This window comes from Ranitomeya imitator, chromosome 1, assembly GCF_032444005.1.
Source record: "Ranitomeya imitator isolate aRanImi1 chromosome 1, aRanImi1.pri, whole genome shotgun sequence".
Taxonomy (NCBI): Eukaryota; Metazoa; Chordata; class Amphibia; order Anura; family Dendrobatidae; genus Ranitomeya; species Ranitomeya imitator.
The window spans coordinates 289,528,268-289,542,514 of record NC_091282.1 but is presented as its reverse complement, the minus strand read 5'-3'; the positions used below and the strand labels follow the sequence as shown (position 1 = coordinate 289,542,514).

Genomic DNA, 14,247 nt, shown 5'->3' with positions numbered 1-14,247 from the left:
GCTTCATTTCACATATCACAGTTTGTAGAAAGTCCGGCTCAGGTGTCAAGATAGAAATATTGGCGTTTGTATGGATCCAATACTTATGGGATATAGATTTTCAGCAGCATAGAAGACATTCACTCACAATGCCGTGGGGCCACCAGACAGCTTCCAACTTGATATCGGGCCAATAGGTGATGACCAGGTCATATTTGGTCTCTCTGTCAAGGTAATACCACGATAGAAAATATGACGTCAATATTGAACGCCTGGGACCTTCAGAGGCGAAGATATCTGAAAGATGGGGATCTCATAAAATTCTTACAAGCCCAGCACATCTCACAATCTGCCCCCACATGAGTTAATCACGGGGAGGTGTGTGGGCATACTTTAGTGCTAATAAAAAGCAAAAACTGAACTGGGTTTGGGACTTGGTCAGTTCAGGAAGGTCCAGCTTGCTGTGGTTCAGACCATTTTCCCAATCGGAGCACTTCCTCTGCTAAGCGCTGAGCCATATGTATCCGTGACATCAGGGTTTGTAAGTTTCTTTCGTTATTTGTTTAAATTTTAGGTAATTGTATATATCATATTGTTTTGTTACCATTTTGTAACATCTCTATATATTTTTATAAACACTGCCTATCTTTCTGCATGAAATATAAAATTGAATATCTCTGTTCTTCTTGCTCTATAGCCTGCACCCCTGAAGTCATACGATACCTGTAATTGGTGTCCAATTGGCCAGTATAAACAATTACTGATGGCAGCTAGTGGTTCTTCATGTTATTTTGGAGTTGGGAGTGACTGTATTGGGTTTTGTATATATTACAAGTGCTTCTTACAAAATTGGAATATCATCAAAAGTTAATTTATTTCAGTTCTTCAATACAAAAAGTGAAACTCATATATTATATAGAGTCATTATAAACAGAGTGATCTATTTCAAGTGTTTATTTCTGTTAATGTTGATGATTATGGATTACAGCCAATGAAAACCCAAAAGTCATTATCTCAGTAAATTAGAATACTTTATAACACCAGGTTGAAAAAGTATTATTATTATTGCTAATGACCTCAGGTTAGCATCCTCAATAATCAGAACCTCCCACTCCCGTCTCCAAGACTTTACACGTGCTGCGCCGATTCTTTGGAATGCACTACCTAGGTTAATACGATTAATCCCCAATCCCCACAGTTTTAAGCGTACCCTAAAAACTCATTTGTTCAGACTGGCCTACCGCCTCAATGCATTAACCTAACTATCCCTGTGTGGCCTATTTATAAAAAAAAAAAAAAAATCAGGTTCCTCGCATCATGTTCTCATTCACTTTATGCAGTTAATAGCCCACTGTGTCTGTACTGCTACATACTTAGGCAGTTAACTGGTTCATGCAGCTTTACATGAACACCCGAGCCTTACACTATGGCCGGTCCGAATAACTAAAGCAATTGTTACCATCCACCTCTCGTGTCTCCCCTTTTCCTCATAGTTTGTAAGCTTGCGAGCAGGGCCCTCATTCCTCCTGGTATCTGTTTTGAACTGTATTTCTGTTATGCTGTAATGTCTATTGTATGTACAAGTCCCCTCTATAATTTGTAAAGCGCTGCGGAATATGTTGGCGCTATATAAATAAAAATTATTATTATAAATTATTATTATTATTATTATTATTATTATTATTATTATTATTATGCTGCTGGGTGAAAAATCAAACTTGCAGCAATGGCAATGACAACGTAGGCCCAGGTGTTGAACAACATGCGCAATGGCAGCAGACATGACTACATCTATTATTAAATACCTCTGATAGAGTCCGCCTCAAAACAGGACAACAAAATACGTAGAGACAAGGGTCTTTCTTAGTGTGTGTGTGTGTGTCACCTCACCCTTTATACTGAGAGTTGAGGTCTGTTTTTCTACAGTGTGTCCGTAAAGTAATGGTGCACTTTTGACCAGTCACAGGATCTACTTATAGTCTACATTTTGGTGCCCTTTCTCTGGCCAAATCATATCAGACCTGTTCATGAGGAGAGATAACAAGAACCAATCAAACAACACAAACTCATTTAAGCTGTTGCTTAGCTGAGCCTCCAGTCAGATTAACCCCTGATAAACTTAACCATTGATAAACTGAGTATGAACGTAACACCCCTAAAGTGAATGTGTGGTGTGGCCTGATGCATGATAAGGTGATAGGCCCATTTTTTTTTTTTACAGCAAACACATATCTTGACATGTTGGAATTGTATGCAGTGCCACATTTTCCAGAAGGTGTCATCTTTCAACAGGACGGCGTTCCTCCACACTATGCCACCATTGTTTGTGAGTTTCTGGTCAGAACATTCCCTGGTGGTGGATAGGCGGTGTTATGTTAAGCCATGGCCACCAAGATCCCCGGATCTGACACCCTTAGACTTTTACTTTTGTGGTTATGTGAAGCAACATGTGTACATTGAATGTATCAACGACATTAATCACTTAAAACAGAGAATCACAGACGTTATTCACTCTGTTACACCAGACATCCTTACCCATGTGTGGCAAGAACTTCACTATCGTTTGGATGTGTGTAGGGAACCAAATGGAGTCCACATCGAACTGCACTGAATAGGTATGAAACTGGGAGAGTTTTTCTTTTATTTGGAGCAGATTTCACATTTCTATAGTTTTTTGTTGCTTTCCAGTGACTGGTCATAAGTCCACCATGACTTTACAGACACACTGTATTAGTCACCATCTGATTAACCATCAGGGGGTGAATTATGTTTAATTAGTCTGTATTGTATCTAGGATTATTGAATAAGGTGTAGTTTTATCTTTTTGTCAGAAAGTTATTAGTAAGTATAGCAATAAGCACGTATTGTACAAGATTATTGGTCTAGAGTTCAGAAGAAAAATAATCTCCAATTCACTTATACTTTGTAGCTTTGCATCATTGAATAATTTTGTTCATGTTTATTGTATACAGTAAGTGTTCAATGCTGGCATCATCAGAGAGGATCAGTATACAGGATTGTGGGTAAAAAACAGCATCAGCAGAAAAAACACACTCAGCGTTAATTGTCCTAGTATTCCACTCCTTAATGCAGCACCATGCTTGGGAAGGGGAGGGTAAAAATATTGACATTTGCATTGACATTATATGCATATAGACTGCGTAAATAAGGAGCTCCAGTGAATTCAGAATAAACAGGGTTACAGAACGGGCTGCATACATAACAAATGTTATAAGAGCATCCACTGTGTCCGAGGCTAACTATACAAAGGCCACACTCACTTCTATAGCAGGAGAGGATGTGTATTCATTAGACTGAGTGTTTCGCAGCTTAAAGAGGTTCTATAAGTAAAACAAGGCTGAAATAACCAAACACTAGACGTGCTCTACCTTCCTAATGCATGTCATGTTAAAATGTGGTCCCCTGGTGTTGTTTTTGATCTCTATGTACAGAATATGTCAAACCTCTATTAAGAATGGGATTAGTGAGATATTTGCCACCTACTCCGTTATTCAAAATTTCTAGTTAAATTGAATCTGTCAGCAGGTTTTGTTATGTAATCTGAAAGCAGCATGATGTACGGGCAATGACCCTGATTACAAGGATGTGTCAATCACTGGGCTGCATTTTGATGTTTAAATACAATCAGTGTTTTATCAGCAGGAGATCACCACTACAGGATCAGCTGCCTCGTGCCACCTGGTCCAAGAATGCCGCCACCCTTGATGTGCAGCTTTCTATCAATATACAATGTATACAGAAAGCTGCCATTCAATGGTGTGAACGGGGTTATACACAGCTCAGGATTTAGAGCTCTGCTAAAACTGCAGCATAGTAAACTGTGAATCTGTTAAAACCGCTGCACCGCTGCACCAAGTAAACTATTGTGATACATTGTTGAAATTAAGGTCACAGCGCTTAACTCATGCTGCTGTCAGATTACACTGTAAATGTGCTGTCAGATTCCTTGTAATATGATTTCATTCCTCTGTTAGCTATTAAATGGGTTATCGAACATATTGAGTACCTTTCATCAATATTAGATCAGGAGGGGATGGAGGGTCTTAGTGGTGTATCTTGAAGCGATTGGCCACAATAAAAAATCTCCAATAGGGCAGTTAAGTATGACAGGTCTTTAAAGGAAATCTGTCATCAGTTTTTTGCTACTGAGAGCAGCATAATGTATGATAAGAAACCCTTAATCCCTTTACAACCTTGGACATATAGTTATGTCCAAGGTCACCCCCTCCTTTTGATGCGGGCTCCAACAGTGAGCCGAAACTTTTCCGGCACAAGTCAACTGATTTCATCAGCTGACATGTGCCCCTAACAGCCAGGGGTGGAATCGCGATCCACCTGTGGTTGTTACCATGCTAAATGCCGCCATCAAGTTCCAACAGCGGCATTTAACATGCCAGCGCCAGAAGCGTGTCATAAACTCCGCCCATCGGCACCTGTGTCACATGACCCCAAGTCACCGATGGGGTGGTATGACAACCGGAGTCTGCAGGAGACACCTGTGGTTGTCATCGCTGAACTGTAATGAGCATTTCTGCTACACAGAGCAGGCCTGAAATCCTGCTATATGTAGCATAATCAATCAGATGATCGCAGTCTTCTGTGGAAACTCTTGAAGGCAGTGAAAAGTAAAAAAAAAAGGTTTAAAAAATATAAAAAAATTTAAAATATACAAGTTTAAACCACCCCCATTCAAGATAAAATAATTTTAAAAAAACACATATTTGGTATCGCCGCGTTCAGAATCACCCAATCAATATATTAGAATAATTACTCCAATCAATAAACATCGTAACAAGAAAAAAAATCAAAACGCCAGAATTACCTTTTTTTGGTTGCCACAACATTGCATTAACATGCAATAACGGGTGATCAAAAGATCACATCTACACCAAAATGGTATCAATAAAAACGTCAGTTCGGCACTCAAAAAATAAGCTCTTTCCAGGCCCAGATCAGGAAAAACAGACACACTACGGGTCTCGGAAAATGGCAACAAACGTTGGATTTTTTTTTTATCACTTAAGTAAAAAAAGAACCTAGACATGTTTGGTATCTACAAACCTGTAATAACCTGGAGAATCATAATGGCAGGTCAGTTTTAGCATTTAGTGAACATGGTAAGAAAAAAACAACAATTGCACTTATTTGCAATTTCACCGCACTTTGATTTTTTTCCCGGTTTCCAGTACACTATATGGTAAAACGAATGGTGTCGTTCAAAAGTAAAACTCGTCCCGCAACAATCAAGCTCTCACATGGCCATATTGACAGAAAAATAAAAAAGTTATATCTGTGGGAAAAAGGGGAGAAAAAAAAGGAAAACGCAAATCCCAAGGGAGTAAAGGGGATAATTTGAGCCATGTACTGGGTGTGGCAGTTTTCTCTGGTGTTAATGTAGCAGTGTTCAAAAAGCTGACCATGCCCCCACCACTGATTAGCAGCTTTCTGTGTACAATATATACAGTAAACTGCTAATCAGTGCTCGGGGCGGGGTTGGACTAGGAGCCACGTGTCCAGCTAGTCCAGCAGCGACAATCTCCGGCTGATAAAATACTGATAGCATTGACAGTACAGCACATAGCCTAAAGGTACCGTCACACTCAGCGACGCTGCAGCGATACCGACAATGATCCGGATCGCTGCAGCGTCGCTGTTTGGTCGCTGGAGAGCTGTCACACAGACCGCTCTCCAGCGACCAACGATGCCGGTAACCAGGGTAAACATCGGGTTACTAAGCGCAGGGCCGCGCTTAGTAACCCAATGTTTACCCTGGTTACCATCCTAAAAGTAAAAAAAAACAAACACTACATACTTACCTACCGCTGTCTGTCCTCCAGCGCTGTGCTCTGCTCTCCTCCTGTACTGGCTGTGAGCACAGCGGCCGGAAAGCAGAGCGGTGACGTCACCGCTCTGCTTTCCGGCTGCCCGGCGCTCACAGCCAGAGCAGAGAAGCACAGCGCCGGGGACAGACAGCGGTAGGTAAGTATGTAGTGGTTGTTTTTTTTACTTTAACGATGGTAACCAGGGTAAACATCGGGTTACTAAGCGCGGCCCTGCGCCCTGTTATTGTGAACAGTTAAAAAAGTTGAAGATGAAATTATCTCTAAAAAGCCTAAAGTTAAAGATGACACATTTCCTTTGTATTTTGGCAAAAAAATTACAAAACATAAAATATCTCTAAATACTGTGTGTATAAAAATACATGTACCATATATACTCGTGTATAAGCCGAGGCACCTAATTTTGCCACGAAAAACTGGGAAAACATATTGACTCGAGTATAAGCCGGGAATGCATTTTCTTCTCATTCCTATCCTGGTATGCATGGTTACTCATCCCTATCCTTGTAGGCATGGCTTCCTCATCCCCATCCTTGTATGCAGGGCCATCTCATCCCTATCCTGGTTTGCATGGTCCCCTCATCCCCATCCTTGTATGCATGGCCATCTCATCCCTATCCTTGTATGCATGGTTCCTCATCCCCATCCTTGTATGCATGGCCCCATCATCCTCATCCTTATATGCATGGACATCTCATCCTTATCCTGGTATGCTTGGTTCCTCATCCCTATCCTTGTATGCATGGCCTCTTCATCCCCATCCTTGTATGCATGGTCCCATCCTTGTATTTATTATTATTATTATTATTTATATAGCACCATGGTGCTGTACATGAGAAGGGGTTACATACAAATTACAGATATCGCTTACTGTAAGCAAACTAACAATTACAGACTGATACAGAGGGGCGAGGACCCTGCCCTTGCGGGCTTACATTCTACAGGGTGGGGAAGGAGACAGTAGGTTGAGGGTTGCAGGAGCTCCGCTGTTGGTGAGGCGGTAGCTCCAGTAGTGGTGAGGAGGCAGCAGGGTCAGTGCAGGCTGTAGGCTTTCCTGAGAAGGTGGGTTTTCAGGTTCCGTCTGAAGGATCCGAATGTGGTTGATAGTCGGACGTGTTGGGACAAAGAATTCCAGAGGATGGGCGATATTCGGGAGAAGTCTTGGAGGCGGTTGGGTGAGGAGCGAATAAGTGTGGAGGAGTGAAGGAGGTCTTGGGAGGACCGGAGATTACGTGAGGGAAGATATCGGGAGATTAGTTCAGAGATATATGGAGGAGAAAGGTTGTAGATGGCTTTGTAGGTCAATATTAGTAATTTGAACTGGATACGCTGAAGGAATGGGAGCCAGTGAAGAGATTTGACGAGGGGGGAAATGGAGGAGTAGCGGGGAGAGAGATGAATTAGTCAGGCAGCAGAGTTGAGGATGGACTGGAGAGGTGCAAGTGTGTTAGCAGGGAGGCCACAGAAAAGGATGTTGCAGTAGTCAAGGTGGGAGATGATGAGGGCATGCACAAGCATTTTAGTAGATTGAGGGTTAAGGAAAGGACGGATTCTGGAAATATTTGTGAGCTGGAGGCGACAAGAGATGGAAAGAGCTTGGATGTGCGGTTTGAAGGACAGGGCAGAGTCAAGGGTTACTCCGAGGCAGCGGACCTCCGGTACGGGGGAAAGCGTGATGTCGTTAATTGCGATAGATAGGTCAGATAAGGAAGATCTAAGAGATGGAGGAAAGATGATGAGTTCAGATTTGTCCACATTGAGTTTGAGGAAGCGAGAGGAGATGAAGGAGGATATGGCTGATAGACACTCTGGGATTCTGGACAGCAGAAAGGTGACATCTGGGCCAGAGAGGTAGATCTGAGTGTCATCAGCATAAAGATGGTACTGGAATCTATGTGACTTTATGAGTTGTCCCAAGCCAAGTGTATAGATTGAGAAGAGTAAGGGTCCTAGAACAGAGCCTTGGGGGACTCCAACAGAGAGATGGTGGGATGAGGAGGTAGGGTGGGAGTGGGAGAACTAAATATGATTCTATTAAACACTTCCTAAGGGTATGTTCCCACGGACAGTAAACTCTGCGGGTTGGACACTGCGTGCCTCCGCAGCGTCCAACCCACAGCGTCCACTTGTTACAGCATAGTGGATGGGATTTCAAGAAATACCATCTCCACTATGCTTGCACTGATGCCCATGGCTCACTCGCGGAGATGGACATGCGGTGTGTATTTCCAGACTGCAGCATGTCTATTTATCCTCCGCAAGATAAATATCACCTGTATTGGGTGTGGTAATTCTGCACGGTTCAATGAACACATGCGGATTCACATGTGTTCAAAAGCCGTCAGTGCTTTGGACGCAGTGGACATGTGCTGCATCCAAGCGCTGCTGATTCCTGATCGCGTGCACCTACCCTAAGAAGCTTGATCAGAGCACAGGCGGAGCCCCAATGTATTAACCTCTTCTACATGTCACTTTTTGTTTCTTGCTGTGTCATGTGTTCTCATTGTTTCATTCTTACACAACACTTGCATAGTTTTGGTTTATTAATAATGCATGTCCCAAATTATTCATAAAATATATAAACTTATTCTTTATTGAATAAGTGTCTGCTGAGTGTAATCTCCTATCACAAAACATCCAGTTATTACAATAAAAAAAAACCTGCACAACTGATGGTCGAGAAAGGCATATAGTGACCATATAATAATTAAAAATCACCTAATATGCAGTCACTATCTAATACAAATATGTGACAATGACAGTCAATATCTATAAAATCACTAATTATTAGCACCAATACAATAAACAAGGGCAATATTTATTTTTCTTGTTGAATCTAAATCAATAGTCCCCGAAAATGGCAGAGTGTAAACTTGGCCAAAAAGGTTTACCCAGACAGCATAGTGATTAACACTGTTTTCTTCCTGTAGTCCTGCTGGCCTAGGGCAGAATCTGAATGAAGTTTGGTAGTTCCCCGTGTTTAAGTAAGCTTTCTCCCAAGCTTTAAAAACATATGGCCCCATTCATCAAGGCCGACGTTGTTCATACCAGTCTTGATGAGGGGGTGTATTAGTGTCAAATTCTCTTGATTCATGAATTAGTGCATGCCTCTTCAAGAATCTGTAGCATCCAAAGAGTGGTGCGCCATACCAGAAATCTTACTCCACTTGAGTAACTGTGGTGTTCACTACTCCAGAAATCTTAGTCATGAGATAGGTAGCTGTGGGTCTCGCCATGCCCCCTCCAATTTTAGCAGACTGGAAGAAACTGGCTTAAAAATGCCAAGAGTCGCTAAATTTTGGAGTAACTCCAAGTTGCGCTTAAACTTTGCAACTTTTCAAAGCATTTACATCGGAATTGAGGTGAGAAGGCATTGGCCAATTGAGGCCATAGTTAATTGTAGGTCTATAAAATTACATTCGGAAAGGGAGTGATGACAATCTGCACAGTGCTGCAAAATACAGGGTGGTCCAAAAGTAGGTGGACCGAAAATAATAACATTTATTTTGATTTATTATTATTATTTATTTAGAATTTTTATTCTGTTAAACCAGAGGGTTATGTGACACAAAATAGTTAATAAATAACATTTCCCACATGTCTACTTTACATCAGCACAATTTTGGAAACAATTTTTTTTTGTTAGGAAGTTATAAGGGTTAACAGTTCACCAGAGACTTCTCTTTTTTACAACAAAATTTACAAAACCATTTTTTTAGGGACCACCTCAAATTTGAAGTCAGTTTGAGGGGTCTATATGGATGAAAATACCTCAAAGTGACACCATTCTAAAAACTGCACCCCTCAAGGTGCTCAAAACCCCATTTAAGAAATTTATTAACCCTTCAGGTGTTTCCCAGCAGCAGAAGCAACATGGAAGAAAAAAATGAACATTTAACCTTTTATTCACAAAAATGATCTTTTTAGCAACAATTGTTTTACTTTCCCAAGGGTAAAAGGAGAAAGTGGACCCCCAACGTTGTTGTCCAATTTGTCCTGAGTACGCTGAAACCTCATATGTGGGGGTAAACCACTGTTTGGGCACACGTCGGGGCTCGGAAGAGAAGTAGTGACGTTTTGAAATGCAGACTTTAATGGAATGGTCTGCAGGCTTCATGTTGCGTTCGCAAAGCCCTTAATGTGCCTAAACAGTAGAAACCCCCCACAAGTGACCCCATTTTGGAAACTAGACCCCCCAAGAAACTTATCTAGATGTGTGGTGAGAACCTTGAACCCCAAAAACCGTGTTTGATAAATCTCCCCCTTCATAAACCTATTACACCCATACTGTCCACCTACTTTTGGACCACCCTGTATGTTGGCACTGTATAATAATAGAAAAAAACACCTATGCCCTACAGAACACAAATATGTTTAACAAATCACATTATATACTGCAGATTTTCTGGCAGCATAGTCGCACACCTGTGTGTACCTAAACATAGGGCCGGATTCATGAAGGTGTTTTCGAAGGAATTCTCATGCAACTCACATTAAAATTTTACAAAACTCAAAGTAGCACAAACATTTTGCGACATTTGTTGTTTTCATGCCAGTCCCAGAAAGTGTTGCTAAAATGACAAAGTTGGGGCAGAATGGTGCATGGCAAAGCCTGCCAGGCCAGTTCTTTAAACTATAAGCTGCAGTAGTGGAGTAAATTATGCCAGAAATGAACTCCGGTTCCAAATTGGAGTTCAATTTCTGGAAGTGGTACACAGCATAACTATGCAGCGGGCACCTCTTAATGAAATAGGCGCATCTTACACTGCCTTTATTAAAGGGAACCTGTCACCTGGTTTGTCCCATACGACCACCACCTTTCAGCCTTGATATACAGTATTTTAATATGCTCTATATATTCCCCCAATCTGCACCTTTTATTATACTTCCTATGGGGCAGTCTGGTCCGATGGGCATCGCTGATCTTGGTCCAATGCCTCCCTTTTTCTTTCGATGCTGTCTTCCTTCTGAGCTTTGCATAGATGACACGTCCTGCGTCATCCACACAGTGTTCCCCAGCATCGCGTTCCTGCACGGTCGTAATTCTCTGCTCTGACCAGGGCAAAGTGCTGCAGTGAACATACATCAGGAAAGGTCAAAGGGCCCCGATGTACATGCGCATTGCAGTACTTTAATCTGGTCTAGTCAGGGCAGAGAAGTACATCTGCTCTTGAGCTTGATGCTGGGGATCACTGTGTGGATGATGTAGGATGCATCACCAGCACGGACCACAGAAGTAGGACAGTATCGCAAGAAGAAGGGGGGCACCGGATAAAGACCAGCAACGCCCATCGGACAGGACCGCCCTGCAGGTGAGTATAATAAAAGGTATTTTTCTTTGATTGCAGGTTGGATTGGATGCATATATACAGCATATTAGAATGCTGTATATGAGGGCTAAATGGTGCTGATCTTATCTCATATGGGACAAACCTGGTGACAGGTTCCCTTTAAAACTGGCGGGCACAATGACAGCCTTAATGGATCAGGCACATAGCCCTTATTTATTGGTGGATGGCTAGCATTTAATCTTTTCACTAGCTAACAAAACACCTGTTTATACTTCTATTATTCCCATTATTAATTCAGACAAACTCAAGTACCATAAAAACTGTGCTCCAAACTATACAGCCAAAGCTATGAATCATTAAAGCGACGCAAAGAATACTTTCCCTTCAAGTTGTATTGTGTACAATGTCAGGAAAATCTTCTTAGTTAAATATGCCATGACAGAATGTCCTGTCCCAGATTAAGGCAATCCACCGACAGAACAGATGACTGAGACCGTGGAGACATTTAAATAAGAAGTTTATCCAAAATGAATGCATAGGGATGTGTGATGCAAGCTTTTAAATAACCATCATTCTAGTAACATTCTTGACAATATTCTACAAAATGCCAAAATTATAAAGCCTAAACTTTCAGCACTTTTTACTTTAACAAGAGGTTCCTTTGAAGACAAGTGGGACACGATGACCTGCTCTTCCAAAGATTTTTAGAGACATTAAGTTGAAACAGATGCCATGTAGTAGGATAGGATCAAATCGTTAGTTAGAAAGAAAATTCTGCAATCTCAACAAACAGGAACAGGGAGTCATTCTGCTACAAAACCATTAACAAGAAAAGACCCACATACCTTTTTCTTTTTTTCTCAGATGAATTAATGCTTCATTTCCTGGCTGCCATTTTATCTAGAAAACATAAAAATCATAATAAAATCAGCGAAAAGTGAAATCAGAAAACATGTTGAGCAATCTTGCCTTGCGCAGGCGTGCACTATGGAGGACAGAGAATGAACTTCAATCCAATATTGCAGCCAGCATGCAGCCAGCGGGTAAGGAAAGGGTGAATCAAACACCCGAAAAACCCCACCCCTATGGCTGAAGATTGTTCCCTCCAAATTCAGGTGACAGAGTCCCTTTAATCAAATTGTCCTGGGTAGTGCATTCCAAAGAACTGGTGCAGCATGCAAGAAGTCTTGGAAACAGGAGTGGGAGATTTGAATTATTGAGGAGGTTAATCTTAGGTTGTTAGCAGAACAGAAGGCACGGGAAGGGTGGTAGACGGAGAGAAGGGGGGAGATATAGGGTGGTGCTGAACCACGGAATGCTTTATGGGTGATAGTGAAAAGTTTGTATTAAACTCTGGACTCTGTTTCAACAAAGTCATTGATACTGTACAGCCTGTCCTAGCACTATTGAACTCTGCTTCACCGAAAAATAGTTCCCCCTTGTGCGCAACACAGCAACAGTTTTCTCACTGCGCCACACACGATTTAAGTTCCCCATTATGCTAGGGTCACACAAGCGTAGATTCTCTCCTCCAAGAGAATCAGATTGATTACACATGTCTGCAAGGGTAAAATTATTTGAAAAGAGGTAACTGTTAGGGCTAGCGGAACGCACCGAGTAAATAGAGATGTTTTTATTGATATTGGTGCGTTCGCAGCCCGGGGTCCACCGTGCAGGAGTACCTGCTGCTAGCAAGCGGCGGCACTATATGGCGGTATGGACTAACTCAGTTAATTCACCGAGTAGCCGTGAAAGAAAAGCACTGTGCCCTGTTAGACTCCACAGAGGCACAGGCTAACTGCCCAAACAAAGAGCAGTCAGTGGTCACGCATGCACACAAAACTCCTAGCTGGAGGTGCCAGCATTCTAGGGGCTTATTTCAGCCGGGTCCCTGAACACTCTCACGTGACCACACTGGCGCAAAGCACATAACAAAAGACAATACTAGCGCATGGCCATGTGAGCCTTAAATAGTTGCAGCACGTATAGGACCTTCCTAGAAGGACCAATGAGAGGCTGCCACAGAGCGTGAGCACCTACAGGGCCTTCCTGAAGGACCAATGGCCTTAGCTGCAGTATCTGATCATGTGACCCTCGATCTCCACTGAGAGAACTTACTCTGGGCATGCTCAGAACGTGAAAAGCAGGACTTACTCCCAGAAGTGTCTGCTCGCCGCTGCCCAGCACTGACTTCAATGGCAGAAGCAGGAAATGCAGCAGTAACTCTTTGCACAGTCAGACTGAGCAAGACGCTGGGACCGATGTCTCTGCTGAGCAGGCTCCACTGCGGCAGGAGAAGAATGGGAGACCACAGCGGAGATGGCCCGAGATTCCCCCTGTGCAGACGCAGGAACTCGACCCCTAACATCACCACCCCCTCCTAGGGCCCCCCCCTCCTTGGGCCTCGCTACGTTCGAAGGCAGCAATGAGCTGCCGAGCCCGAATGTGCTCAGCAGGCTCCCAGGATCTATCCTCAGGACCGTAACCCCTCCAGTCCACCAAATAATTTTTTTGCCACAAACCACCTTGCACCCCAAAATAGCGTTCACCTCGTAATCGTCCGTAGACGAACCCAATGTCCCGGCAGATGACTCAGAAAACCCGGACATGTATACGGGTTTAAGGAGGGACACAAGAAAGGTGTCGGTGATACCTAGGCGTGGAGGAAGGGCTAGACGGTAGACCACAGGATTAACCTGTTCGGGGACCTTGAAGGGACCCAAGTATTGAGGAGCAAACTTAGTGGACTCAACACGCAGCCTGATGTTATGAGCGGAGAGCCACACTAAGTCGCCAGGAACAAAGGTCGGGGCAGGGCGCCGATGTGCATCGGCGGAGGACCTCATTCTCTCCTTGGAGGCCCGGATGGCATCCTGAGTGCGGTCCCAAATGCCTCATGCCTCCACTGCCCAGTCTGCCACCCTGGAGTCAGCAGAGGACACGGGCATAGGCACAGGAACCCGCGGATGCTGGCCGTAATTAAGGAGGAAAGGAGTCTGACCGGTGGAGTCGGCTACAGCGTTGTTAAGGGCAAACTCTGCCCACAGTAACAAGGATGCCCAGTCATCCTGCCTGGCAGAAACAAAATGTCACAAATAAGTGACCAGAGTCTGATT

The 14,247-nt window shown here is 43.0% G+C and overlaps 1 protein-coding gene across 16 annotated transcripts in view; it reads right to left on the bottom strand.

Moving 5' to 3' along the window:
- The window catches only part of ARVCF (ARVCF delta catenin family member), a 1,214,127-nt gene that overhangs the window by 472,129 nt on the left and 727,751 nt on the right, over positions 1–14,247 (bottom strand). For all 16 annotated transcript variants that reach the window (XM_069756268.1, XM_069756252.1, XM_069756181.1 and 13 more), the window contains one exon: positions 11,977–12,031. The gene's annotated coding sequence lies outside the window, so the exon portion shown is untranslated. The remainder of the gene's footprint in view (positions 1–11,976; positions 12,032–14,247) is intronic.